This window comes from Vanessa atalanta, chromosome 13 (genome assembly GCF_905147765.1).
Source record: "Vanessa atalanta chromosome 13, ilVanAtal1.2, whole genome shotgun sequence".
NCBI lineage: Eukaryota > Metazoa > Arthropoda > Insecta > Lepidoptera > Nymphalidae > Vanessa > Vanessa atalanta.
Window position 1 is genome coordinate 4,089,795 of NC_061883.1, and position 27,274 is coordinate 4,117,068.

The 27,274-nt window shown below is 30.8% G+C and overlaps 1 protein-coding gene across 6 annotated transcripts in view; it reads left to right on the forward strand.

The window, feature by feature from the left end:
- Positions 1–27,274, forward strand: part of LOC125068082 (putative polypeptide N-acetylgalactosaminyltransferase 9) — a 180,270-nt gene that overhangs the window by 31,334 nt on the left and 121,662 nt on the right. For 5 of the 6 annotated variants that reach the window (XM_047677079.1, XM_047677075.1, XM_047677080.1 and 2 more), the window contains exon 1: positions 14,675–14,866. The exons of the other annotated variant lie outside the window; for it this stretch is intronic. The gene's annotated coding sequence lies outside the window, so the exon portion shown is untranslated. Of the gene's footprint in view, positions 1–14,674; positions 14,867–27,274 lie in introns of those variants that run through there. 6 annotated transcript variants of the gene reach the window in all.

Genomic DNA, 27,274 nt, shown 5'->3' on the forward strand with positions numbered 1-27,274 from the left:
GCCATAACATCGCTGGTCCCCCAGTCGGTGGTGAATTGGCGATGAGGAAACGCTCACTGTTATTTACAGCGCTAATGTCCATGGGCAGTGGTGACCACTTCCCACCAGGTGTGCTTTATGCCAGTCCGCCTGCTATACTATAAAACAGTCGTTATCTAATAAGTTTATTTATTCCGAGTCTTAGAATTAGGTTTAGATATAGCTTCTAAACAGAATGCATCCCAAGGAGTTGCAAAGAAATTGTTAAGTGACGTGTCAAGGTTTATTTATTAACATAAGCTTTGTTAAGTAAATTTATAACTAAAGTAAGTAATTATCTAAAATAATTATCCTTGTAATTATTCTGGTCTTGTAGGTAATTAATTACTATTTATCTATTCCGATTTCATTAAATATATATTAGAATAAAAACTACTGTTACATTTACTTGATATGGAATTATATTTAACAGGTTAAAAAAGAGAATTTAGTTTATAAAACTCTACCAGCACTGTCACTTTAAAAATGTAACTTAGTTTCGTGTCCAGTACCTAAATAAATTGGATTTTAAGTAAAGGTCAGACGTGTGTTACGTAGATTAAACCATTAGGGTTCAATTGTTATTTTTTCAACTCATATTGACAATGTACTTCACCTCAGCAAAAAGCGCCACTTTAGTGCGAACTGGTGACCTTATTCATTCTTCCTTAATGGGAGAATATGATTATTCCCAGCATTGGGATTTGGTACATGTAATTAGGCAACCTCGCTTATCCTTCAAACTGATACATACTAATACTCAGTATTAGTTGGTTGTACTACCTGATACTGAGTTTTTTTATAAAAAACCATAGTGTTTATGCTTTAAATCTTGTGTTCTTTATTAGTCACGAAGATAATTAGGCAGTCTGTTAGTTACTTAACAAACAATTTGCTTAAAAGATATACGGTATATTGTCAATTTCACAAAGCAAATTTGACTTAAATAAACTTTGTACGTGCAGCGTAACCACGCAAATCTAATCTGGAAGCGATGTTTCTATTCCTGCGTCTCTCTAGTTTCGTACTATCCAGAAGTTTGAATCTAATGAAGTTATGTAATCCCGGCTTGTATTACCAACGGTGAATTTATGTGTTCCTTGTGTTGGACCTAAGAACTATATTGTAGTGAAAATGGCACTTGTGTATCAAAAGGGGTCGAAAAGGTTGCTATAACTCAAAATATTCATTGATTTTATTTATTTCTTACTACCTGTCTTGTCTACGCAGGGTTAAAATTAGGCACATATCCTATTATAGGTATTTATTAAAAAGCTAGCAACGTCGCTCAGTTTCATATGCGGTGAACATCACTGCTCCGCCCTAACCTTTCATAATAAATGTAAAAATTTCCAATTGTTCTAGAAGATCCTCATTCTACATGCATACATATTTGCGTTCTATTTTTCATGCATTTTTATACGAACTGGTTTCTGCCTGCGCCTTCGCCCGCGCGTAAGTGGCGAGGGGGCAGAGTTATGTGTTAGGGATGTCTATGTCCTTTTCTGTGCTCTTAACAATGTGTATGCAAAATTTAATGATGGTCGCTTAAGTATTTAAGACGTTAAAGCGTAACAAACTCGTTTTCGCATTTATATACTATCACGTACTTTATATATTGAAAACAACATATATGGCTAAATAAGATAATAAAATGTTTTGGATTCACGTGAAAGTGAAAGGAAAGATAGACGGGAAGTGTAATCAAGAGATAAGAGATATCAAAAACAACAACTTAAATCTCATGGTCACCAGATATTTGTTAATTTAAAGATATTGTCTCATTATAATGCCAGTCTCTTAATTTATTTATATATTTATTACCTTGAATATGATTCATATATTTCGTTGATAAATACTGTTATAATATCCACCAATTATATTATTTATATACATTTGTTTTTTTTTTATATTTTTTGGCAGGCGGACAAATGGGCCTTCTGGTGGTAAGTGGTCACCACCGCCCATAGATATTGGAACTGTTATAAATTTTAACCATTCCTTACATCGCCAATACATCAGGAATTGGGAACTGATGTGTTGTGTCTCCTGTGTTAGTTTCACTGGCTTACTCATCTTACAAACAGAACAGAACTAAGTATTGATGTATGTAAATCTATGGTAACCGATCTAGGCTTGAACAAAACACCTACCACCATACCAAGTATAATAATAAATGAAATAAATTATGTCAAAGACAGGTAACTTTATTCTGGTATTCCAGTCATCTCCTGATAGCAAAACATGAGGTTTTGCAAATACCATATGTATTAGATGTAATTCTTAACATTTGGTAATGATTGATGCGAACTTTACTCGTTTAATGTATACGTCCCAAGTTATTTATTCATTTCTAATAGTATTTGTTCCGTGTGCAAGACAGTATAAGTTGTAATGAATGGAGCAGTAAACAGGTGTGTTTCCGTTTACGAAGTTTCTAGTTATTGGACTCGAATTTCGTGAACTACCTTGTACGGGATTAGCTGGTATACGAAACTTTAACCACTTGAGTTAAAAATATGTTACAGTTATATTATTAAATTATATAAGAAAACAAAAGAGGTATTATGTTCTATACAAAAGCATTGTCACAATAGTTAGCTATCTGTTAAAATGTCATAGGAATAAATGTATTATTAAGTAATGTAATAGAGGTTAATAATATATTTTATATGTAGCAAATGTACCTTTATATATGTACATATTGAAATTCAATTTCAATTGGAGTGAATCGTATATACAGACAAACGACCGCAGACAAAGATACAATACTCATGCTAAGAGCTATCGTAGACGTATTAGGATTCTCGTATTGAAATAATGATTATGTTTATATATATACGTTTATACGTATTACTATTTCCTATAATATTATACATGATCAATAAGTGAATTATATAGAGCATTTAGATTTTGTTAAATGTTAGGTAAACGAAGCCACGATTGGTAGGTCTAATTTTTAAAAATAGAATGAGGCGAGAACTGCAAATGTTTTCCATTGAAAAAGAATTTGACGTAAAATCGACTCGTTTGCCGTGACGGCTAACGGCACTACCCTCTTTTATCCCGTCATGCTCCTTTCCGTTGCCTTCGTCAACTCCCTTGTGTGTGTTACTTATATACATATATTTATTTTACTAAAGAGTCTATTTTTTCATTTTACTCCGCAATTATTTATTGGTTTTCTTTAATTATCAATTCTATTAATAACCATAGACTTCAGTGTTTTACATCGGTCGGGCGTTCCGTCATAAATACCTTTTTAGTGTGTTGTATATCTTAAGAAATAAGATCATAAATATACATTATTAAGTACCCCGACGTTGACTTGATGATTGCTTAAGTATTAGAGCTAATAATATATATTGTTAGAATTTTAAATATCACCAAATCACAGAATTCCTTTCCATAATGACAACATCAATTGATATGAGATTACGATTGTATTATTTGTAAATATCACACCACGGGAACAATTTCTTTTAAAATAAAAATTGTTTATAATATATAAAAAAAAATCATATAATATCATCAATTCGAACTAATTTGGATATTACCCAATATTCAAAATTTTAGGAAAATATACATGTTTGAAAAAAAATTCTTCTCGTATTTACATTAAAGCTTGTCGTAAGGAACAGAACAAAAAAAATCGTTTGACAAACACAGGAGATAAACAGAACTGCTTTGTTATTGCCTATTTACATAATATATTTATAATATTATTAATATTAACTTTTATTATTATTTGGGTAAACAAATACCTACAGCATTAGGCTATCAGCGAAGTAATAAAAAAACTCGTAAAATTTGGAATTATCCTAACATTTGCTTTGTTGTAGACAAACGTTATTACTGCTATAATTTGTAATAAAATAAGGTAGACACATACCTCCACCGACAAATACAGAGCACTTCCTTCCCGCCGTCTCGCCGGCTATAAAGTACAAGTAATTAATGTACCATAATATTATAGTACAATGGACATTAAATAATAATAATTATGTATTCAAAAAAGTATATAATATATTTCACAGGCTATAAAAGTCTGTTTCACACCAACAATGCCGTATTAATTATATTATTATTTTTACTTCCCCGTTAGTCTTGTGGCTGTTTTATACAGTTGCATATCATAAGGTCCTCGATTCAAATCTCCGGACATGGGTCTATAAAAGGTATTTTGGTATTTCTGCCAAGAAATTAGTAGCACAATAGCAGCATTTAGGCATTTTAATTTGCGTTTTGATGAGTTTTATATCTTGTTCGTCGTCGGTGGATTGTAACGAGCGTGTGTTAAATGGAAACCATGGTCGATATCATAGTGGATTTAGCCGAGCCTTTTTCTCGAAACGTGAAGAGGCCTTAGTCGAATGGAATTTTACAGGCTGTTTAAAAACATTTTTAAACAGCCTGTAAAATCAATTACATTAATATACAGTGTACGTTAAATTAAATGAATGTTATAATTAAGTTAATGGCTTGATTGACAGCAATCCATTTCAGAGGTGACATAATATAAAATGGTGAACTATATAGGTACACTTACTAAAAAGTTCTTTTGTTATAAAAAAGGTTTTTTTTTAATCATTTAACTTTAAGCTTCATATATTTATTTTTATTGAAACTTAGAAAAATACTTGTGATACTTTGTTGTCGTATTTATTCGGTGATTTGTTGTATTTTTATTTCACAAAAACGGATAGAATTTTTGTTATTAAAACAGCCTACATACATACTGTCACTCTTATAGACGAACGAAATGTATAAGTAGTCCTCCATCACAACGCCTATTGTTATCAGTGATTACTTAAAAAACTCAGCAGGAAAAACATTATTCATTGTTGTGTACAGCACAGTCTAAACACGAACGAATAGATGGTAACCCAATTCGACACTACTTCAAACAAATCGGATCCATAACCAAAGTCCATGCTTTCCGCGTATTTTTCCAGGAATGTATAACGATCTTCTTCCAGCCACTGAACTGCTACTGAGAAATGAGAATGTCTCGTTTGAAATATCCTGACCGAGATCCGATACAATAATCCCATGTTTTGCAACCGTATAAGATAGCCGAACTATAATATCACATAAATAAAATATGAGATAAGTTATTCTGCAGTTGAGTAAATTATTCTTAATTTTATTTATTTCTTTTATATAAAGTATTAATAAATAATTATACTTTTAAAATTATCAGTAAAAGTCTATGTCTTTTTATAAATTGCTTTTATAAAAGAATAATACGTATCATACGGAAATTTATGGATTGTAGCCGAATTTAGTAATATTATATCTGATTCAAAATGTCCATAAAATACTTGTTATTCAGTAAACTCATTTGACGCAGGCTTAATATTACAAATGATAAATTTGTAAGTATTCTCAATATTTAAGAATGCGTGTGCGTATTTTTTTAACAGCCGTCTATAAATGTCCGAGTGAGAAAAGACCAACTTCGCTCAGGATCCAATCAGCAAATAAGAATCTAGATTTTAATGCATTGTTCCTCTACCTACTGCCAGCCTGCCATTGCATCTCAATTACAAGTGACATTTAAGGTTTTCTCATAATACAATCCGTGATTTTTAGAAAGGATTCGAAATGGACGCATGTATCTACCTCAGTATTTTATTACAAGTGATAACATTCGTGCCGAATAATAAAGTCAAAAAAATAAATAACAGCTATCACAAAACAGCAATAACGAGAAAAGCCATATACGACTGTGTAAAATATCCTTATGGAAGTTTCTTATAAATTTACCATTTGGGTAAGAAAAATGTATGTACATTATATTACAAAATGCTACGATATTATAACAAAGTACTCCCACTTAAATCCTTATGGCCGTAATTTTGAAGGCGTACCTTAAGACTTATCCGTCTGAAAAAAAGTTAATTTATTGTATGAACATATTTGACATAATACATTTTAATGTTTTAATTACTAAAATAATTTTATTCTGAATTTAGAATGCAAAAAATCGCCTAAATACGTTTTAATTTTTTTTAATTTTCTTTTCGTTTTGCTATGTGGTTTCCTCATAAAGTTGGGTCAATATATAGTATCCACTTCATTCCCCATTGGCACATGGGACGGTACTCCATTTTCACTGTCCCCTATAATGATTTGTGACCAGCCTATTTCACTACGTGAGATACCACCACCCCTTAATATTGTGTTGGGTTAACACGTATATTATATCATCTTAATATAAACGATGTCTTTGTTAGAATGTTTTACCGCAACATAAGCCGTATTTTGTATGAATAAATATTTTAAATGTTTTATGACGTCCAAATTACCCTACATAGAGGCTAGTTACTCAAAAGTTTCAATTTTATTCAGGCTTTCTTCAAGATTATCACTTAATTTCCATACGTTTATACATTTAACCGTATACCATACGAGTGTGTATACTTTTTATGATAATCCTCATTCAAATTATGTTAGATATTGAGGGAAAGTTAAATAATTAACAATAATTATAGTAGTCCAAATGACAAAGCGAACGTTCAAGCGAGCCGTATCCGAATGTAATTATTTTCTTTTGTGCGTTTTAACTTATGTTGGTCGCAGTACATTAATAATGTATCTTCAAGAGATAAGATATTATACAGTGGTTTGTATGGTGAAATACGATATTTACATTTATTTGCTTTAGCAACGTCAGTAGCTATGTAAATTAAAATGTCCGCGGTTTTTCCCCGTGTTCCTAAGCGGAGTTTTAAGTATTTTTATTTCAATAGTGTCCATATGTACAACGCTCCTTTTAGTTTTCACGTGATCATACCTATACTCGATTAAGTGTCGATGATCTTTGAAAATGTTTTCCATTTATTTCAAGATTGAAGTCCTCGTTTGCCTGGAGTACTTTAAGCGATATAATTACTCGTTTCTAAATCCATTTTGAATGTCTTCTCAAACAAAAATCGTTGTTTTCGTCGAGAATCCAATTTAGTCCCTTGATTCTTTGACTTTTTCTGCGATAAAAGCCGATTGGATATCGGCTCAGTATGATATTATTAGAATTGAAAAAAATCGACTGTTCGAGTCGTATTCAATTATGATTTTACACTTTCATTAACTGTTATCGCTACGCAGAATATTGAATATCACAAGAGAAATTTATTTTCTAATAAATTTATATCGCTTTTCCTATTTATATTATCATTGCTTTATTACAAGATTTTAAGATTAAGTTTAAAGTTGATTAAATCATATTATATTACATATGAAAATCGGGTATTGTACATGAATAATATATTCTTTTGTTACTAAATTACTAAAGTAAAATACGCAGACTCACTTAAGTTGTATGTTTCGAATAAAGTATTAATATAATGTACGTTTAAATTTTTTAGCCTTGAAAGCATTGCACGTACCCTCTTTGTACATGAGCGACCCTAATTTTCTTTTGTTCAAAGGTTAGGCGTAAAGATGCCGAAGTGGGAGCGATAGGGTTATTCCTAAATGTCGTTAGGTGCCAATGGGGACAATTGCCTCTTGATTTAAAGGGTCGCGTTAGAGGCAACAATGAGGCTCCTACCTTTATTATGTGACATGCCGCAGTGACTCCATTTTCAGATAAAATCATAATTGATATAGCATACTGTTTGCGTTATTAGCTCACACATGCGGTACAAATTTATATTTACATAAAGTTTAACTTGTTAATATGTTTCATAGTATGTTTTTGATGAGCAATCCGATAAATGTCTTATATTTTATTGAGTCATAACTCATCACAAGTAATTTTTAATTAGTTTTTAAACGAAACATAATAATCCATAAATCGAAGAAACGAACGAAAACTTTACGGTTACAGCCATAAAATTTCATTACTGACTCGAATGTAATGCGATTGCGTTCTGAATAATTTATCAATATTATTCATTACCTTCAAACCCTTTCGAATAAGCGCGAACTTCTTCCAAAACTTTTATTGTTTACAGCACTCCGTTGCTAACTTTACACAAATTGTTTGCTTGTCTCGTTCTTTTGTTCCCAATTTATCTTCTTTCCCTTTTTCATCGAATATTGGTTGATGCTTGGAGTTCGCTTTTTCTCGTCTTTATTAGATTGATTTGACTGTATTGTTTTTTCTACTTAGCAAATTGTTTGCAGGCTTTTATCGTTTTTTTTTTTCTTAACTCGTTTGGGAAAACAATGATAAGATCATGTTTCTTGATGTTATAAATTTTCCGTAATTTTCGATTCGATCTCATTGCTTATGTTAATAAAGTGAGTGGTGAAAAGTAAAAAAATAATAATTTAGTAACAAACTATAGATTGCTGAAATAGCTTACTGCTATTTCTCAGCAATCTATAGTTTGTTACTATAGTTTACTGAGAACCATATTGAATCAGCTGTGGTTTCAATTAGGTGGTTAAATCGAAAGGTGTCTATAACAATGTTTGTTATTAAATATTAAAAAAATGGTTCCTTATTATAATTATGAAATGTATGTGTACTCTTGAAAACTTGTTTCATAAAAAAAAAATATACCTCTTAAGTTAGGTTTTTTTTATTAAGATATTCTTCTCGCTTATACAAAGTCTATTATTGTTCGTTATTATTTACATTTTAGCTTCAAGTTTATTTATTTAAACCGATTTCTCGTCTTGGTTATTTTTGTGATTTATTTTGTCGAAGTAAAATCATTTTCAGTATCTATTGTACCTTTTTGATTAATAAGATGTTTAGATTTAATCAAGTTTATTATACTCAATAAAGATTTGCAGAATTTGTTTATTGTAATTAAAAAAATTGAGCTTTATATTTGCCGGTTAATAAATTTAAATATTATGTTAAAAACCCATAGATAAGGTTTATTATACAATAAAAGACTATTGGTTTAGTTTAGAGATAAATAAGAATGGAGTTGTTAATTGCTTACAAAGAAAACATATTTTTGTATATTATAGTTGATTATATATTTCGTATCAAAGATGATAAACTACTGAGTTTCTTGTGAGTATCTCTCTATAGAATCTAAATTCCGAACTAGTAGCAATTTTACATTCAATTTATTCTTGTAACATCACTTTTTAAAAGTGCTTATAAGGGCCAACTTGACAGAGATAATTTTAATTTTAGCTTTTTTTACATACATACCTATAAAAGTTAGTAAAGTAATAGTAAATGTTTCTCTGCTGACCTAAAGTCGCCTCTTCCTTTGATGAGAATGTTGGGATAGAAATTTAGTGATGTTTGTTTGGTTTTGAACCCACTATCGTCATATTAGGATGCACGCGCTCTAAACACTGGCCATTCAACATATCTCGTCTCTTAAGATAGCTACATTTTACGATAAATCTAAAACACAGAGCGCTACTGACGTGCTACAATTGTACTGTCAACCTTATCAGTAATTACAGTAGATAAACATACACCAAAATACCTAATATAGATAAAAAACATATTTCTTTTCTTATTAAGCTATTATAAATTCTAGATATATCATTATAAGTAGGTACAGTAAAAAATAAAAAATGTTTCTGTACAAATTATGAGCGCAGAAAAGAGGCAATATTGCTGTCAGCATATCTCCGTTAAATCACTCGCTTTAGGCGAAAATGAAACCAGCAATCATACATATAATTTTGAAAAGAAATAGTCTAATGAAGCGAAAATTGAATGAGAATATTCATGTACAACTTTAAATTGAAAAACGTGTCAACCAGATTTAACTTTAAACGAGGAAGCTTAAAGGCTTAACTAAAATTGCTCTAATTGAAGGCAATTAACCGCATTGACGTTTAAAAAAGTGTCTAAAATTCAGAAAATAAAACAAATTTGTATCGCTAATATAGTACAGTCATTGTTTTGAAAATATATCTACTAGTGGCTACCGTAAATAAATAGGTGATGTAGCATGCAACGTGTCGTGACGTCACACGATGTCGTGGAAAACAACGTTGCACCTTTAAAAACTTACGTCCAAGACATTGTAACGTGCCACTTTGTATGGTTACACGATGTCGCAACGTGCTACGTCACGTCGTAACTTGTTTACGTGTGATAGCACTAAAATTAACCTAACCAAAACCATTATAGTCCGAGGATGTTACCAAAATTTGAACCTTGTAGCCAGATTTAATTTTAATCGAGTCAGCCGGGAGGTGGTTACGTGAAATGCTCTAATTGAACAAAATTAACCGCAATGGGAGAAGACTGCGATCGACTGAGTGCCACCTAATTGCTGGATTTGAATTGTTATGTGTACAGTTCGTACACTATCTATAGATAATGGGACTCGGTTCGGATTTAGTAATAAAACTGTTTTGTTGAATTTGAAAGTTGCCTAGAGTTTGTTAGTAATTACTAACTAAATGGAGTTTCTGCATCTATATTTATAGTTTATAATTTGTTTTAATTTTTTATTGTGTTTTCAAATTATATTATTTGTCGAGCATCGAGCATATTTTTGTAATGTAAGGAATGAGAATGATGATGATTGTGTTTCGTTCCAACAGAAAAATGTTTTACATTGTTTTTATTCTACTTTTATCAATTAAATTCCCTTTATGAATTTATAGGCATTTGTATCACGAATTTAACGATAACAAAGCGATAGCCTAGGTGTTCTTTGTACGCTCCGAGTACTTTGTCAAACACCGTATTTTACTGAATTAAATGAGTGTATTTTCAACCACTTCCATTCCTAAGCAAACACAGCAGAAAAAACACAAACGTCGGTCGCCGACCTAAGTCAATTCACAGTGTAAATAAGGCATGATAATGAACCCCTAACTGACCCGCTGATAGCTTATCGTATGCAATACTGCAATCGGAAGTCGTTGAATGTAAGTATTGTTACTATCAAGGTGTTTTAAAATGAGATCGTAATAATAGTGTTGTTATTGCTTAGAAATTAGCATATAATATTTTTTGATCATTAAAATTTAATATTCGTCTTATAATTCTGACGTCTTCGTCCACGTAGACTGATATCAGATCGATACGGAATTACGAGCATATCCGAATCAATAACATTCTTACGTACGGACCTATATTCGGATAGTCTGTTTGTTAAAATATTTCAGACGCCGCCTATTTTAGTACCTTACATATACGGAGCACGCCATGTAACAACAATGTAGATGTGCGATTTTATGGCGATTGCAAGGGTATAAAAGCAATTTCTGTTATAAGCCTTAAATTATCTCGGTAAATTTCATCGAGTTTTATCGAGTAACAATAAAACGTATGCATTCAAAAACAAATCGTAGCGAGTGGCGAGCCGGCGATAAGGGGAAGTGAACACTTGATAAAACGGATCCGTGCGTTCTAGCGCACTTGCATTTCTAGGTCGGCTGGTTTAGTTTTATTGGTTCGAAAATTGTAGACCTTTTCGTTTATATAATGATGGTATCCCATTCAACATTAGCTATATATCGATAATGCTTTGAGCGATGTCGGCCCGTATGCAGCCAGACCTCAGATACGCTTAATCAAATACATCGAGTCGTTTTTATTTCATATGTTCTATATGGTATGGTAAAGTGTCTTCTACATAGTATTCAATAAGACTAACGTCCACAATATATTAATCTCAAGATTAAAATAACTTTGTAATATTAAAGTGTTCTTAATTTCAAAAGTGATTTAGTTAAGATTTATAAATAAAAATGAATATATATACCTAGTATACAAAATTAAATAGCAGAATATTTAGAATATTCAGAATATATTTCTGTTCTTTATGTACGGAAACATTTTTGACATTTTCATATTAACTTAATTAACATAAATAGTTATAGAAATTAATGTAAAAGTTTAACAAATAGGCGATGTGTAAGTTCGAAGCAAATCACTGATTTGTCAATTGAAGATTCAAAACACTCTTGAGAGAGTACTTGTATTGACCTCAGATACGCTTAATCAAATACATCGAGTCGTTTTTATTTCATATGTTCTATATGGTATGGTAAAGTGTCTTCTACATAGTATTCAATAAGACTAACGTCCACAATATATTAATCTCAAGATTAAAATAACTTTGTAATATTAAAGTGTTCTTAATTTCAAAAGTGATTTAGTTAAGATTTATAAATAAAAATGAATATATATACCTAGTATACAAAATTAAATAGCAGAATATTTAGAATATTCAGAATATATTTCTTTTCTTTATGTACGGAAACATTTTTGACATTTTCATATTAACTTAATTAACATAAATAGTTATAGAAATTAATGTAAAAGTTTAACAAATAGGCGATGTGTAAGTTCGAAGCAAATCACTGATTTGTCAATTGAAGATTCAAAATACTCTTGAGAGAGTACTTGTATTAAGTACGTTTTTATACTCGTTATGTTAAAAAAAAGTAAACGCTATTACGTCCGTCCTACTAGTTGCATCGCTAGTTTGGATGTCGGAATGTTTAGTCTGTTAGTCGATGTCGTTAACTTAATGGGATCACAACTTAGTAAGGTATACAGTTGGTATACGAAGTTTGCACTTATAAACATGATTTTAATTATCCGTATTTTCTTTTTTACATAGAATACAGAAAACCGTCTTGAAAAAATGTCTTATTAACATGTCCCTAAGAATCGACTTTGCTATCGCTTACAAATTATAAGTAACGAGTGTGAGTACATAATGAAAGAACAAAAGCGGGAAGTACAGCCGGTAACTTGGATAGAGTTGCGAATAAACATGATTGCGTTATTATTATATAATTACATTAACATTCGTCTATCTTTAATTTTATTGTTTACTGGGCGTGGGGCATCTCGGCAAATATGCAGGCCAAATAAGGTAATGGGTAGACTTCAGCTACAATTTATTAGGGCTCTAGACGCAGATGATAAAATGAGTAATTTTTTTCATAATTATTTATAAGATTTACTCTTGGGTACCGGGTTAAATGTCCAAGATTATACGTCTATTGATTTTAAGTTACCCGAAATAATTTAATTTTTAACAAAACAATGTCGTCAATGTCAATGATGTTCTAATCAATTATCTTAAAAGTAAACTCATAATAGCCACAAATAAAAAAAAATAAAAATAGAATAAACTTGTACCTAAAAGGTTCTTGCGTCTCTTTCTTACTTTTAGTAGTATTTAGGGAAATGAAAGAGTTATCAAGTAACGGTAGTAATTTAATTCATCAATATCATTAACATTAGAACACTTTCTATTTGATATACATTGGCTCACCCCAATTTTTTTTATAGATGAATAAAAACATTTAATGCCACAATACAAGTATTTATGCAATATCTTACAGAAATGTTTTAAATACCTTTATTTTAAGCTTTTAAAGCAGTGTTTGTTTCGTAATAAATTCTAAGTTATTCGTTTCGTCCTCTGTTGTATACTTGGTTTTTCTTTCAACTTTTAAACAGTAAGTTAGTTTAGTAGACATTTCATTGTAGGTACTTAAATATGTAATTAGATGTACATTATATTAGCGTCGTAATAGATCGTTTTTATAAAATTAATGATGACGATCATCATCGTAATTCATCATTTCTTTGCACGTAAACATGTATTTGAAATTAAAGAAACCCAGCGATCTCTTAAGACATTAGACCATTTTTTCGTATAAATTTGTAAAATTTTAAAAATAAAATATTAGTTCAATTAAGGCATGGCTAATCATTCTGCCAATATTACTGGGCAACCTTAGCTCTTATTTCCGGATCAATTAGTTCTTAAGTCAAACTTTAAACTCTCGATAAATCTAATGACTTTCATTTGAACTGGAATATCTCAGACAGTTACAATCGAAGTCAAATTAAAAAAAAAAAAAACGGTTTTATCGGGACGCCCGGCAGATGTTAAGCATTGAAATTGTTAGATATTGACATAATTTATAATTAAGTGTAAATAAAATCATTAAAAAATATAATATGTAGTATATACGCCACTCATACACAAGGGCGTATAGACGGGTACAGAAGGTGCATGACGATTGGCGATATAAGAGAGCATCATGCCGTTTGCCGTCGCGGCATGCGAGTATGAGTTGACGACACAATTACCTCCAAACAGCTTCAATAAATGTTACACATCAAAAAGGAATATTTACGCGTCTATTGCACGAAACAACGTCATACTTCAACCAAGAAATGTATTTATCAATGTAATGAACGAAAGTAATTCATGAGATAAATAGTATTTACCTAATCAATAGTACTTATCAATCAACTTCCAATAAATAATTCTAGTTATTATATATCATGTTTAAAGAGGATAGGGCAATACCCAGTAGGTATATATGTATACTTAAGGAAATATTCATTCAGAAAATATACACGAAAGTGAACAATAATAAAATGACTCATCACAAGTGTGGGAATGGATTTGGAGAATCGAAAAATTCAATAACTATAGTTATTTAGGTTGCATTTCGACCGACAGTCGTTTTCGTATTTTTTTTTTTGTATATAAAATAAAGAGGAAATATTGAATTTAAATCTTTGTATTACGTTATGACAATTAATCTAACTTTGGGAAAGAAATTAAAGCAGACGCGGCGGCAATTACTCAAGTTTTTCCAGTGCGAATTTTATCAAACGCGACGAACGGAAGCCGGGAACGATGCGCGCATCTCGCTGCCGCATCCCGTTTCGCCGTCCTCAGCCAATCGCCTCCGACCTCCGACCAAACGGACCTCCATACCTCGATCCTCCTCAGTCGTACTCAGCGCGTCGTTACGGATAGACGTGCGTTCAGTCTGCGCGAGTTACGTTACGAGCTTTCGAATTTTACCTGTGGATTTTCTGTGGCATGTGCTCTAATTATTGAATATATATAATAACTTTTGTGGCTCTATCTGGATTGGTCCCGCCTGTGTTAAAAAATCGTCATCTCCATTCAATGTCAGTGCGTTATATGCTTTGCGAATAGTAATGCTGTTGGATGCATTCGGAATGTCACTTGTCCGGTCTTTATAATGGACACTTGAACTTAATAAATGATCGTTTCTGGTGATTCCAAATTTGTTCTATATGTTCTTGTATCGGCGAGTTCATTGACTTCTCCATCTTAGAGTTGTTTTTAATTGTTTTTTGTAACACCGGCGCGTAGCGTGGAAGGTACACGTTTAATCATTCTTTCGGTTCTATAATAAATATAACTCGTTATTAGTGTGAAAATATACAAGGTGTTTCGTTAAAATTAATCATCACAAGTTATACTGTTCTTTGACACACAGCAAAACTCTCAAAGTAATCGAACAGCGTCTTTAATGGCTCAATCAACAAAGTTCAATATCCTGTAAATATATGAGCCGTATACTTACTTCTCAAGCCGTTCATCAAACGTAAATGCCCATTTTTTTAATATAATTCCAACGGAGGAAAGTAATACCTCTTATCACAGTGAAACGCGTATGAAATGTTTATTTGATAAATTATAGACTAAAATTATATTTAGTTTACAAATAATTTTAATATCATGATTCTAGATTCTCAGTTAGTGATAATGTCGGTGATAATTTAAATTATCATTTATAGATTAAAATAAAACATTATTAAAAATATGTCCGAAGGAATTGATTTGTAATTTTGTAATCAAATTAATTATTTGGTTTTATCAAAATTAATCTAAAGTTATGTTATCTTTTTTCATTATTTTGATAATAATCTATAATAGCTATCTGCAGTTAACATAATCGACGTAATACATGTATTAATGTAGGATACATTATAGTTTTAAGTTATTAAAAAATACATAAATGTATCTTCAGGTATATAAAATTAATAATTATAAAGTAAAATTTGCGGTTATATGTGAATAACGGTAATAAAGAAAAACAATTGTTTTTATAATGATTATAAGCTTAAAGTAGGCACGATGCGTTGGCGCACGATGAAACATCACTAAGGTTAGCGACATGTCAAGGAGATTTGCAAATAAACGGTATTCAATCACGACATAATCGAAATATTGATTAGATAAAGTTCAATCAAGATGAAACATGAACATCGATTAGAACACACTAAAAACTGTTCCGATTCTATTTGACATGTTGTCTTCTTCTTCATCTCTTTTTGACAGGGGGAGAATAAAAAGGATATCAAATCCTATCACATTAACTTTTGCATTTTATAAACATTGGATACTAGACAGTGCTGGCGAGCAAAAAATATAAGAAAAATCAATTTATACCGTATAAAAGTCTTCTATTAAAATATTTAAGCGTCGAAAGAAAAAGCTAAGCTCTAGGTCAAAATGAAAGGATCGGTAATCCTGGGTATGGTGCTAGTAAGGAGCTCGAAGTTGCATCATTTAAATACGTAGAAACCGAGATGAAATTGAAAGATTGGCAGCTCTATCTATGACCAACCCTCGATGTAATCCAGGAGCTTAATAGAAATGCTAACAAAATATCACCTCAGCTTGATAGAATTAGATGTAAATCATTTAAGAGTTCGTTTGACGACCTCCGTGATCCAGTAGTGTGTACACCGGTTTTCATGGGTACGCCACTCCGAGGTCCCGGGTTCGATTCCCGGCCGAGTCGATGTAGAAAAAGTTCATTAGTTTTCTATGTTGTCTTGGGTCTGGGTGTTTGTGGTACCGTCGTTACTTCTGATTTCCATAACACAAGTGCTTTAGCTACTTACATTGGGATCAGAGTAATGTATGTGATGTTGTCCAATATTTATTTATTTATTTATTTATTTATTTATTTATGTTTCAAATCATATGAATCGAATCGTAATTATAATATAAAATAAATAATAAATTTGTTTAGAGATGGTTTTCATTAGGATAACCGTTTTAAATGATCGTGCTCTGTTTTTTGATAGAGAGAGAGAGAGAGAACGATAAATTTATTTTAAAAAAATATACGAAAGTTAGTGCTTGGATGTTTATAACTCGATTCACCCAAAAATATTCGTATGTATACAATGTCCGATTGCAAAACCATAATCTTTAATATTATTTAATTAAGTAATTTAGTATAAAGATATGCAGTTTTAATTCTATTATGTTAAGTATCGTTAACACAAATTGTCAATATTGAAATATTGTTAGCGGTAACAAATAAAAAATCCATTCCATAGACCCTTATAACAATTTCCTTAATTTTTTTTGCTAATTGCTTTTTGGTTTTAGGTGTAATTTTTTGCTTCTCTAATTCCACGAAACTGTAATTAGATTCTCATCGGCTATAGAAGATAATTAGTTTGACGCTATTTGTGAGGGAATTGCAAATACGAGTATGTAGGTATAATTAGATCATGTTTTTCACGTCTAATATGGAGTAAGAACTTGAGTGATGTTGGCTTATACATAAATTTCTTGTTAGTTATGACACTGAAAATACTTATAAAAACTCGTTATGTCCGATGAGATTCTGGAAAAAAGTGTTTAATTATAAGTAAAAATTCCATTATATTCGGAGATAAGTAGATTAGATTTTTGGAAAACAGGTCAGTCAAAGATTGCAAAATTAATAACTAAATTCTAACATTAGGTTGTCAAATTTAAAGAGAAAAAGATTTTTAGAAATGTTTTCAAAAGTTTCTGTATCTGTAAAGTTAAACTTTATCGTGAGTTAGATACCTTTTAAAAGTTACCTACTAGGAAGGTGCAATCGACTGATTACTCATTTATGTCAATGACATCCGTCGGATGCTACGAACTGACTACTTTGAAGGCTTTCATCAATGTCGTTTTTGTCTTTTATTAAAAAATGAAAGATAATTACAGTAAATTCTTAAAAGCTCTGCAACTAATTGTTATAAATATTTCAAAATCATCCAATTAAAATAGTTGAAGTGGATATCTAATATATTTGATTATTCCACAAGTGACGTCTACAGTTGTTATCGAAATAAATTCAGAAATTTATATTTAATGTTTAGAAGGGAATCAAAACTATGTGTATCGGTCACTATATATCAGCCCTGTCAACGCAACACCAGTTAGGATTCAGCTCGAACAGCTGTAGTAGGGGTCCTATTACCAACCCGTTTGGTACAATCGTCATAAATCTGCCTTGAACCCTGTCGAGGTGTTTAATTATACGATGCAATGCGTCTTCGGAGCTTTTCTTACGCACGCATTTAAGATGGAAGCTATTTGTGTGTCGGAATAATTTAATCCCGGCAAGTCTGGATTATTGTTTTCAAACAGACATTTATATAGCTTAAAATGTTTTAAACGGAATATTGTCGAGATGTGTCATGGTCTGTTCTTTTTACAATTTACATTTCGTTTTGGTTTTCAAGAAATACGCTGTTCTTTTTTTATCTATCTCAAAATGATGTGTCCAATATGATTCTGCTTTTAATAAATGCTAACAAGTCAATGAGTGGCAGGAACTTAATGTTGTTAACGATTCCTTTTAAAATAAAAATTTTCTATATAACGTTTTATTTTACAAAAACTTTTCGATAATTTGTGCGTAATCGTTGCCCTCTGATTGGACCACACACTCCACACATGTCACAAATCTGCATTGCAGTAGAACGAACAAAAGTTTAATGCCCCGTGACGAGTTGTCTTCTGTCACCGCATGAATTAGTTACGTATTTATGGTTTTGTTTTGTTTGCCAAATACATGAGGATTCGTTCATTTTGATAGATCAATTTGTTTGTTTGAAACTAATTCGAGCAGACTAGTTGTTTCATTAATATAAATATATCAATTACATATTGTAATATCTTAATTTCGTGAACATTCGGGAGATTTTCGGTTAACATTAAAAAGAAAGATCTTTAGCGTACCATAATTTTCTTTCCTTTTTATTTTCTTTAGACTTTTTCAATGCGATTGATATATATTACATATTTCAAAGTCCTACCATAACTTTAATTATACTACTGGCTTTGTTGTTAAGTCTTCTTTGGTTATGTAGAAATGATGATACTGTGGTGAAGTCTCATTATATGAATTAGGTATAATGTGACATAACGTCTTATGTCGTGCTGTGTAGTGGGTAATTATTTCAAACATTTCCGAGCCGTCCGGAACGACGGACGTGGGAATGTTCTGGATAATGAGCTTATTAAGTTTTTGTAGTGCAAACACGTTTAAGTAAAATTGTGCCGCTTATTCGTTCCACTTATTTTTTATTATTCGATATCAAGCGACGTTGTGTCATGCGACTTGGCAACATTTCGCTGTTCGAGTTTTTTTGGTATATTTTATTGTATAGTATATTTTTGACTATTGGAGATTATTGTTAAATAATGTACGTTGGTTTTATGTTGTGTTTGTAATAGTTGTTTAAGTGCAACAGGAGTCAGATAGTTTTAATTTTACAATTATAATTTATAGATGGCAAGACTTCATTTTAACTTCATGTATCTATAGTGTAAAAGTGAATTTTCTTATTGGGAAAAATCTCCCGCTTAGGTTCTATCACCGGTTCTATATCTATAATACGGTATTTACTTTAATTCTATTAGGGGTAATAGAAAATAGAATAGAATAAACTTTATAGGGATACTTATTACAGATTATAATTAACTAAAATTTACTTATAAATCGTCCAAATTTAGTGTCGTGTTTTCAGTCATCAACATTCCGTAATCATTACAAATAATCTCCAATATATAATTATCGAATATATTATCGCGATATTAAAAAAGCGAAATGATAATAGCGTTACAAAATGCGACGTCGTAGGCGTAACAAAAATATATATTTTTTTCCAGATAACAATATAACGTTGATAGGAATACACATAAAACGTTTCCTGGCATTTCTCATTGTTGCTGATAAAATTCAGCTAGACGCGGATGTTATTTTAAAGTGCTGATAATTATGTACTAATAGAACAAAATCTAACATAATACTAAAAATACTTGAAAATCATACGATAATTATTTGAGAGTTGACTACAGTTTTTTTTGCTTTATTTTAAGATGATTCTGAATGGATTTGCTTCCATTCACTGAATTTCATTAGTAAAGTATTTATATTATATATATAGAGGTGGCAAAGTTTTCAAACGGGTATTTTAAAAAATGTTGGTCAAGTGCGTATATAAAATCTAGTGAGTGGTGACACCAATGAATACGACTAATATACCTAAACATTAAGATATAATACGTACACGCAGTCACTGACTTCAGAATATGTGACAAATATTTTTATAACAAAACGATACGTCTAATATTTCTAATACGAATAATAGTAATAAAATAATATCCTAGATATGTTCCATTGTTGGGCTAAAGACTCGATGTTTATTTTCTATTATTTCGTGGAAATCCATTATGAGGTATTACGTCAAAAGCGCTTGAATCTCTTTGAATAAAAAAAACATATCTAGAATACGTTTTAACCTATTTGAACACTTTGGTAGCTGTATTTAATTCACAGTTGTTCAAGTTGTGTCAGACTTAGCAATTTAAATTACAAAATTTTAAAGATTATAATACATTTATTTTATAATGACCGAAAATGTAAAGGAGAAGGATTGATGGTGTTCGCCCATGGCTGCGCTGCGCTTATTCGTGCATGCCTTACTGGCTGACCGTTTTAACCGGAATATAGAATTACAGATTATACAATGTTTGGCAGTAGTATAACGGATGAGTAGGTGGTACCCAACTACACAAAGCCTCGAATAATACAGAGAGCAAAATGTTTTTTACGGAATTTAAGTATTTGTAGAAATAACTGGAACAGAACAAACAGTTATTGTTGTCATATTATTATAGTCGCTCGTAGTCATTAGTTGTTAACCACCGATGTAGATTGATGTAGGCATTGCGAAAGGGAAATTGCCCCTACATGATTTTAATTACCCCATTAACCTAATGTACTCTCTTTATACAAACCGTTTAAGGACTATTATTGCAGAACATTGAATTCTGCATATGTATGATGCGGGTATTTTTACATTTCGTAATATACAGTGAGAGTCATCCGGTGGAAAGTTATTTCGACCTTGATCCAATTTTTTTTCAATCAGTGAGAAATCATTTATTTGTATTTTATATGTATTCGATGAGGTTTTTGGATTTTTCGTAATCATCTTACTTTAATATTGTAAATGAGATTGTTTGGACGAATGGATATTTATAACACAAACATACCAGAACTGCTAAATGGATACGAATGTAAATTTTTACATTATACTCTGGAGTATAATGTATATCCCTAACACTAGCAACTACTCCCCTTCTCTCTACCCTCAAGCGCGGGTGAAGCCGGATTCGGAAACTAGTATTTATTAAATTAAGTAGAGCGTGTTGGTCGAGTTGCAACTCGTGTGACTTTCCGATTGATTGCATTTGTACTTATACTTATTCTAGTTTTAGCCTAAATACTATTTGATTTTTTTATCACATATTCATGCAATGCGTTCATTGTTTTTTTTTCTATTGACTAAACGCCGTAGCGAAATAACAGGTAATTTCAAAAGTACATGTATTAAATTAAACTTTATTAGGCGTGAAATTATATTTTAGTAAAAGACTTCGTATTATTAGAAATATATGTTTTTTTCTTCAAGGTAAATAGTTGATTTAACACCTAAAATACCGACTTTATTTTATAAACAATTCATATTTTGATGTATAGGAAAAAACGTTTTAGATTAAATTAAAATTCTCTAACAATTTTATTATTGAATTTTTAGATATTTCAATCATCAAAAAATATGAAATCAACAAAACCTTGTGTTTAAAATCTATGCAGCTTGCTTTACTCATTTGTCGACAATGTAACAGGACAGAATCGTCGTTAAAAGAGTCATATTTAAGTGGCCATAAAACAAGATAAGCAACTACGAAGTATTCAAAGGATTGTTGAAGAATGTTGTGTTTTGTAGAAAGGAAAGTTGAGGAGAAATACAGAACAGCACTTAGCCACGGGGTTATATTATTATACTTTGATAAAAGTTGAAGCATTCCTCAGTGGCTACTCTGATATGTACCGCCACAGTATAATGCAGGAAATAGTTCCTGTTTTAACCAAAGCGGATTGCTTCTTTATGAATTAATTTTGGTGTTCAACTTTATAAATGTGTCCATGTATGGATATTGGTATATCTGCTTGAGTATAATACTTCGATGGCGTTTGGTCGATTATCGTTCAAGTTGGTACATTGATATATATATGTATACGTACTTATACATGGATGTTTTAATGCTACCGAGTTTGTTGTAACTCTATAGGTACTGTTAGACCGCTCGCTATGAGATGAGTTCCATGTACTTGTTAGTGAAATAAAAAAATACTTATTGTGTTACATACAAAGGCCTTAATCTACATCAGATAAGCAACCATAACCTAGTGAGTTACTAATCTCAACCAACCAACCAACCAACTCACTTAAATGCACGCAACAAATTTCATCGAAATCGGTCTGACCGCTAAGGTTGGTGGTAAGGTTCAGTCATATAAATATGTAAAGTATCTCTATATACTAAAAAACAAAGCATCTTCCCGTCGTTTGTACGTTTAGTTATTTTCTTATATATAAGTCTTCATCAACAAACACAGTTATTCAAGAAGAAGGTTTATATGTATAATACATGCATATTATATTAGAGAAAAACAGAATTTCAAGTTTCCTAGCCAAAAATTAACCAGAATATTTCTTTTTATGTTTGTTCTTCAATCTGAAAGTTGTGTATAGACCCTGATTGTATCTTTGTGAGGCCGAGACGGACAGCTAAAAATTTAATAATTGTATAAAGATATTCAGGCAAGAAAAACAGGCTTCTTCGGTTATTGATACTTGCGTGAATACTTCTGATATAAAACTATCAATCGACCATTGTATCGTTACGTACGTACTGTCTTTTCTTTATTTATTACATATTTTAAACTTATACAGCAACGCATGTCAGCCATTACAGCATAGCTCGTCATTAATAAAATAATAAATTGATAAAATATTTCGATAAAATTACATATGTATTTATCGCAGTTAAGGTTTGGCTCATAAAGTTTTATAGAACGCATTTTGAATGAATTCAATGCAAGTGTAGAACACAATATCAAATAACAAAGTAATAAAGTTCCATTGAACCTATTGCGAGGATTAAAATAACATTCGATAAAAAAACACGAACGAGTTTTCGCTATAAAAATACTTTTTGTAGCGGTGTAAAAGAAATCCACACTTTGCTAGTTCTAAAATAAACAAAAATCAATAATGCATTCAACGGCTGGCGCCTCAGATGCCTTTATTTATACTCGTACTTGAGATACAACATGAGTGCTCATTACTTGAAATCCTATTTAAGGTTTTTACACACTGGACTTCTTTTATTTTTTATTTAATTTTATAAAAATATCATTATAACATTCTATGCAATGATTGCCTTTTTTATTAATAGCAGTCTGATTGTCGCCTGCGAATACGCTCGCATTTTAGGTATTGGTCGTTTGGTTTTAGGACCAAAAATATGTGTTTTGGGGTTCAAGCTTGTTTCATACGAAAAATGACATAAAAGCTTAACAGACACAGAGTTACTTTGACACTTATAATATTAGTATATGTACATAAATGGACGAGCAATTACAAGCCTCGTATCGTAAGTGGTTGCAGTCTTCCATAGATATTCGCACTTTCACACACTATACTATATATATACTATATATATACTTTGAAATAATGTCTTCTATCGGTAATTGCATTAGCTCAATCATTCTTCACACCTAAGTAGAAAAGCATCATACAGTATATAATATTGACATGAATACCTTGCCTTTTGAATACGATGAACTTACTCAGAGCTTTTCCACCAGTCTGTATGTTTTTTATAAAGTGGATTTTGTCTCATCGCTTTAGAACATGATCACTTTTTTTATTTTAACAAAAAAACTTGTCACACGAATAGAATAAAAGTGCTTAAGTAGTTATAATCAGAAACGAAACACTATCTGCATAAACAAAATTTTATGACAACAGTAATAAAACTGATCGTATCTTCTATATTATTATAATGCTGTTTTATATTCTTTACGCGATTGAATTCGATATAAAACAAGACGGTTATAAACCTGTTCCGAAGCGCATTGTGCGTAAGCGTTGTAATCGAACCGGTCAACTGATAAGTTCGGGACTTGCACTTGAAAACTGGATTAATTTTTATGTTGATCCGATCAGCCTGTTCATTAGTGTAATTTGTTGTTATTAAACACTTTGTGATCGCCGACGGTTATTAATGATACTAGAATTGGAAGGATATTGTCTGCGTTCATATGTTAACATCTTTTGGGTATACAAGGTTTAACCCGCCAGCGTTTGGGTATAATTATTTTTTTTTATACTTAATTTCTTTGACATTTTTTTTATTAATTTTCAGTAAGTCGTCTTGTAATACCACGACTCTAAATAAAGGTTAATACGTTAATTTACATCAAAAATTAATTACAGGAAGGCCTTTATTATATACAAATAAAAGTTAAAAATAGTTACTGTATTTTTACGTATTATTTATTATTAAAAAAATTACGTATATAATTTTCTGTATTTTAGTTGTAATTAAAAATTAAAACATGATCTTTTAAACAGAATAATTATATCGCTATTTATAGTAGCATGGTTGATTTAAGTACAAGTGGTTTAAAATATGCAAGTATGTACTTCTTATGTAATTAATATTAATTTTGTCATATGTTTCAATTTTTTTTTGTATATAAACAAATATTAAATAGAAAATAAATTAAAATTTAATTTCAAGTATAAAAATATAAATGTAATATGTTTTTGTAATTATTAAATGAAATTAATTAATATTAATACTGCGTCTACCGGTTTATTAATGATTTGTGTTCAAAGTTTCACCAACGCAGAGGCCAACTATTTCTGTTGATTTTTATATTAATAATAGTCGAAACTTTTCCTTAAGTTTATTGCTGTGAGTTTATTTAGTTTATAAGAAATATTCACAATTTTGATTTATTGAAACGAATAAGAAGGTACGTATCCAATTTAAAAATATAATACTGTATAAATTATTACCGTATGGAATAGCGGCATGAACGCTAGCAGTATTTCCTAATAATATTGGAATTCAGATTGTCTGGTCGATTTGACAGTTGTATTGATTCTAGCATATGTTTCTCCGTATACATGTTACCAGTTAATTTTAAGGACCGTAAGCGTATAATAAATCTAGGCAGATTGTAAACTGTCGATAAATTATGAACGGCGTGTTATGGCGTGGCGGCGTGCATAATGTGTTTAATGTACAAGGCAAATCACAGTATAATTGTACAAACATACAAATCTAAGCTCAATTATTGAAGTTTTAATGTGAATTGGATATTGTGCTTAAATATTTCCGTCCGTTTACAATCTGAAGACAGATTTTTCGTAACTAATATTATAAATAAACCAATTAACCGATTTAGATTAAATTATGTACGGAGATATTTTAGACACCGGGGTAAGGGCTACTTTTTTATTTTCCATTCAAGGGATATTTAAAATTAAAATTATTTTGTTATTGGTATTGATATGTATTAAATATATTTTTTAAACATTTAATTAATGTACGTCATTACGAGCTTTTATTTACATAATTAAGATCTCCAGATATTTTCTTGTTTGTGATTCAATTTTGAAAAGCGTTCACCCGGCGATACTTTCTTCGACTTCATCGATATAATATCTCAAAAAGTATACAGCATATACTACTTATAGAATAAGCTGTCTTAAAACTAGAAATTAAAATTATACGAAACTTCCACAAATTTTCGATCTGAGTACGAAAAAATTAAAAACCATAATATTATAACTTTTTACTATAATATAATATAGTAAGTATCATGTATTTTCTTCCTCCAAGATCTCTTTTATACTTATCGCCTTTTGTTAAATGTAATCGTATTAAATTACCTATCGAGGCATATAGGTTTCCTGATAATGTGTTTGTCTTAATAAGATATTATTAATAGTAAGCATAGATTTATTACTTAGTGAACCTAAAGATGCGGCGGTGGCTGTGAAACTTGACGAAGCTATCGGAGGCCATTCGTTGGTCAAGAGTACAGGTTTCACTGTAAGGCGATCCCTCCTCTGGTAACTTTGCGCAAAACAGTAACAAAATACCATTGTTCATCCGAAGATATATTGGAGCATATTTCAATAAATTTCATTTAAAGTGATTTCTTTGTATCAATAAGATAAAGAATAATCGATTACTCGTAATAACAGGCGCAAATAAATGTATATTCGAATCGTATGCGTATCGTAAACATACCTATGCGGATGTACGTCTGCATGACGTTTTGAATTTTTATGTATAGTGTTTGTTTTATTAGTAATGACGGTACTTTTTACACATAAGCCGAAATGGTTTCAATAACTTAAATATTATTTTGCATTGTTCTCCGTCTGTGTTCTTAGTAACATTTCACTGATGTGATGTCAGCCAAAAAGCCTTAAGATATAAATACTATAATAATATAATAAGAAGATTCTAGTCATTATTAAAACTATTTGTCCGTGCCACGACATCATTGTTTAAAATAAAAACTTATACTTCACTCGTACGGAGACAATGCGCGATATATTTCCCGAAGCGATTGTTTCGGTAGATGATAAGCTTTATCTAGTTTGAACTAACCCGCAGGCTCAAATGCCCGGCTACAGTGATCTTAGACCGTGAGAGAGTTCAGACTAAGATCTGTGCGAATGTGATTATTTGTAACGTTGTAGCTTGGGTGGTGTTGAAACGTTTACTTGTTAACATACCGTGAAAACTTTTTTGTGTAAAGTGATAATTTTAATATGAAATTTATTTTGTTTAAAAATGTCACGTTTATAATACAAGAGGTATTATCAATATTTGTTTTTAATTTAACTATTTTATTTTAAAATATATAACGTGAGTGAGTTTGTGTAGTACTAAAGTCAAATATTTATTTTAAAGCTACGGTTGATATATTTTTGCTAGTATATTAATTTTTGTTTACCCATGTGCTACTCCATAAATTAAAATCGAAAAAGAATGTCACTAGGTGAAAAAAAGTTTTATTTTAAAACCTTAAATCTTCGTCCACGTAAAATATACTTATGTATACATTTCAATAATTTGTTATTACGTTGAGTATTTATATTTAAATTTCATGGTTAATGACGTCTCCTTCTAGACATTGACCTTGTAAGAGCCATTACTTATTCTAACATTGTCAATGCGCTGTCAACTATGAAATCTTAAGTCCAGGGTTGCCAACAATCACTCAGAGGCAAATTTTTATATTATTTATTTTAATCGTTATTAATATTTTTTCTTAATTTAAATTTAAATTTTCTTTTTCATTTTATATTCATTGGTACGTCAAAGGTAAGCGTGGC